Here is a 4,279-nt window from a genome sequence, read left to right as displayed (position 1 = left end):
TGCTAATATTACTGATATTATCGTTATTATTATTATTATTACAGTTACTATTATTACTATTATCATTGCTCATCGTCCCCCATCGTTGTGGCTGTTGTCGTCGTCGTCATCATCTTCTTCATGTTCATCATCATCATCATCATCATCACCATCAGTCACTTCTATTAGTGTACCAGTGTGTATCAGTGCACCTTTGTCTCTGTCCTTCTGTCTTTACCCCTGTCTCTGTCCTTCTGTCTTTACTATACTCTCTCTCTCTCTCTCTCTCTCTCTCTCTCGCTCTCTCACCCACACTCTGAGAAACAAAAGTTACCTGATACCTGTCCTGTGCAGCAAATCTAACATAGTGTCTATGGTGAAGCTTGTTCCTCCTTATCTCAGACAGATATCAATATTCCTCTCACATCAGCCACCCTCCCACCAAGTGAGCATCCATTATCCAGATGGAGCCCAGGGGACTGACTCCATCAGAAGGTCACAGCGTTGTTCATGCAACCAAACTCTCGGCATATAAAGCAATTCAGCCACAAGGAAAAGAGCGAGCTTTGGTCAGATCTAAACTTGATCCCAGGTTATTTTTCAAAAGTACAACCAGAGACAGATGCACAAACACAACTAGAGCTAAAGCTAATGTTTTTATCAAAAAGCAACGCATTTGCAAGGTAGGCTAATCCAAATATTTAATATTTAAATATATAGACCAAGCTGTCCAAGGGCAGTAACACGACATCTGTGTCTGCTCTTAGTCCCTTCTGTACTTTCTCCAACAAGGAAAAGCTATGCCAGTGGTTTGTCCTCGCCGGGGATTGCTTTCTTTTTGTTTTGTGAGTAATCTTTCTTTCGAAAGTTTCTTTTTTATCTGAAGCAAACCTTTTCTTGGCCATTTCTTAGGTCTTTCAGTCCATAGGCTCCACCATACTCCCAGTTGCTGTAGCCTACACTAAAGACAGAGATTTACCTGGTGACGATAGACATAATCAGCATTGTGGAAATGCATTTGGCAAGGACCTCTTAGTATCTGTTAGCTGACCCCGAAACCTAATTTGGATTTGGCTATTTGGTTCTGGTGAGGAAACACCTCATGTATCATGGCAACACGGTGGCTCAGTGGTTACCACTGTCATCTCACAGCAAGAACGTCCTGGGTTAGATTGTGGGTTGGGGCAGGGCCTTTCTGTGTGGCGTTTGCATGTTGTTCCTGTGTTTGCATGGGTTTTCTCCAGGTGCTCCAGTTTCCCCCACCATCAAAACATGTTTGTTGGACCACTTTGGCTCAGGTACCTGGGTGCTGCACTGTGACTGCCTACTGCTCCTAGTACTCAAATGCAGATAATGAATTTCTGTACAGTGATCAATAGAGGATAACTTAATGTCGCAATGCCTGTAAAGTAGTTAAATGCATTTACAATTTTTTTTTCTTCGTGGGGACTGGGATTGTAGATTTCATAGGTTGATTCTGCTATTTCTGAAGTGAAAGTTTCAGGTTAGGGGTCACCAGATAATCAGACTTTTGCAGTATCTGGCCAGTCATTCTCAATATATCTGGACCAAAGACAGATCGACCAACATTTCCATCCTCAAGCCCAAGCAGTAGTACAAAATTGCATACAACACACAACACAGTAAACCATACACATTCTCACTCTGTGGTCTTAAACCAGGTCATTTCTGGACATTTTTCTTTGAGATATTTTTGTTCCATGGGATGTAATTCAATCAAACATCTAGGGAATTAAATTGTGGTGAGATTTACTTTTGCTGGGAGGCTTATTAATGGCCCCCGGTGACCCCTGGACACCAGTGTGTGAACCACAGGCGTAAACCACGTCACTAGATGTTTTAATCAGAGTACTGAGTGGCTACCAGCAGGAGACTGATAATACTGAACAGCACCATAATAACAACATACATAGTTTCATGAATTTAAAATAAAGGAGATGATGTTGGAACAGAGAATGTGTGCTCAACAAACCTATAAAATATGTGACAATGATGTTTTGGACTTTATGGAGCCAACCAGGGCATTAAGGTAGTTTCAGTGTGCCATAAATCTAACACAATCCAATAACACCTACCTGGAAAGATTAACCACAGCGTTACACATACATATTTCAGAAGTGTTATTGGCCTCCTTGTGGATCTACTGTGTGGTGTTTTGCCCAGCAAAATGGATTATCCTTATGGTTGGGACAAGCGTCAACATGAATAAATACACATGAGATTCTAATTAAAGCTGCAGTAGGTAATCTTTATAAAAATAACCTTTTGTCATTTTTTTTCACAAGAATCCACCTGGCCTGTACAAAAACAACCAAGAAAGACAGAACGACGTTTTGGGTTGTAAGCTTGAAGATAATATTTTTTTTCACAGATTATCTGATATACTGTCAGGATATAAGAAGGTTAGGTAAGGAAATTTTTACCAAATGTGACAAAAATATTTTTTTATAAAAAATGATCTATTGTAACTTTAAAGGCAGATGACATGATAATCACATCTTGTCAGACCAATTTTACGATGTGGGTACATTGTCTGTCACAAGTGAAGGCAACATAATATTGTCCTGGTGACAGATATGAAAAAACTAATTTGGGTAATTTTGGTAGGCAATGACACATAACCTGTTTCCTCTAAGTTTCAGGACTTGATGCAACCTTTCTAAAGTCTTATTTTTATATCAGGTCTTACATATCTACAGAAGAAGGAGTTCTTGTGTCTGCTCATATCTGTCCCTGCCATCAGTGTTCTCATGCTGGAAAATTAACTGCTGAAGCTCCTGTTGTGAAATATCTGGTGGGCATGTTATACCCACAGAGGAAAATGAACATGTGGTAGCCCCATTGAAATTATCACCACATCTTTAATTTGAAAAGAATGAAAACGTGACCCGTACTTTGATGAGTTTGTTAGTATCACAGAGCTGGTACACCCATCATTTTAACATCTGTAAATTATTACCACATTCATTGCCAGGCAGTCTAATTATAGTAAAATTAATTACCCCCCTTCCTAATTTGACAATGTCTTATATTACATAACATACAAGGCAAGTATTGGAGTTTTATTTTTTGTATCATATTTGCTGAAATTGTGTTCTGACAGTAGTACAGATAATCTGTAAAAAGAAATCAGGTTCAGAGAAGGAAAAGATATTGCTTGAAGAGTTGATTGTTGAGTCTCATTCCTCAGACTCAACAATCAACTCTTCAAGCTTCCTTCCCAAAGTGTCTTTTTATTTTTCTTAGCTCTGATTGGTTGTTTTTATTCAGGCCCCGTGAATTCTTACAAATGCCATTAGGATCACTAGGAGGAGCCAAAGGAACCAATTTTTTTTTAGATTATCTGTCGTATGTACTACTGTCAGGATATAGTGAAATAAGTTTCACCAAATATGACAAAACAATTTTTTTAATAAAAATTACCTTCTGCAACTTTAACCACATTTTGTCGTTAATACTTTCACATGTGAATTTACATGTATTTTCATACAGAGGTAAAGCGCCCTGCTTCCCCGTCTCCTCCCATTGCATGTTGAAGTATCCATGAGTTTAGTATTAAGCAATATACTGAACCCCAAATTGCTCCTGATGCTGTGCATTCATAAATGTGTATGAATGAGTAAGTTCCGTTTGATGGGCTTTGCCATCACTGTGTGAATATGTGTGAATGGGCGAATGTGGTGTAGTGTTAAAGCACTTTGAATCATCAGAAGACTAGAAAGGCGCTATACAAGTACAGTCCATTTACCATTTACCATTACAGCAAAATTGGTCTAGCCCAGTCATGGTCCACACATTGGACGCACTTAAGCTGGCCTCATTCTGGCCCTATGTTGGCCCAGACAAATAGTTAAGTTGTATATATATATATAAAAATATATATTTTAACAACTATGTTTTTATTTAGCATCTTCTAGGCTTTTTTTAATTGAAGCATAAATTCAACTTGGTAGGAATCTGTTTACACCAGGGATTTTCTAATTCAAGTCGCTCATGTATTTACTATTGACACTGTGTTGCTTTGACTAAGTCATCTCTTTCAGCAAATGATCTGTTTTGGATTCATTCCATGCACTAAATCAACTTATGCTCTAAGATATTCATGCATCGCAGAGTCTCATTTGTTGCTGGCTGCCTTATCAAAGTTAGAGGAATGTCCACAGTGGCCGACTACGCATTCCAGCTGATCATATTACCTCCAGGCAGCGGTATCGACTGCGAATGCCTCTTGGTCTCATTGGACTGATGTCCTATTTGTCCACATCTCCCCACATAATCT

The sequence above is a fragment of the Morone saxatilis genome, unplaced genomic scaffold (genome assembly GCF_004916995.1).
Source record: "Morone saxatilis isolate NCDOM2014 unplaced genomic scaffold, NCSU_SB_2.0 Contig9, whole genome shotgun sequence".
NCBI lineage: Eukaryota > Metazoa > Chordata > Actinopteri > Moronidae > Morone > Morone saxatilis.
Note: the sequence above shows the minus strand (reverse complement) of the source record.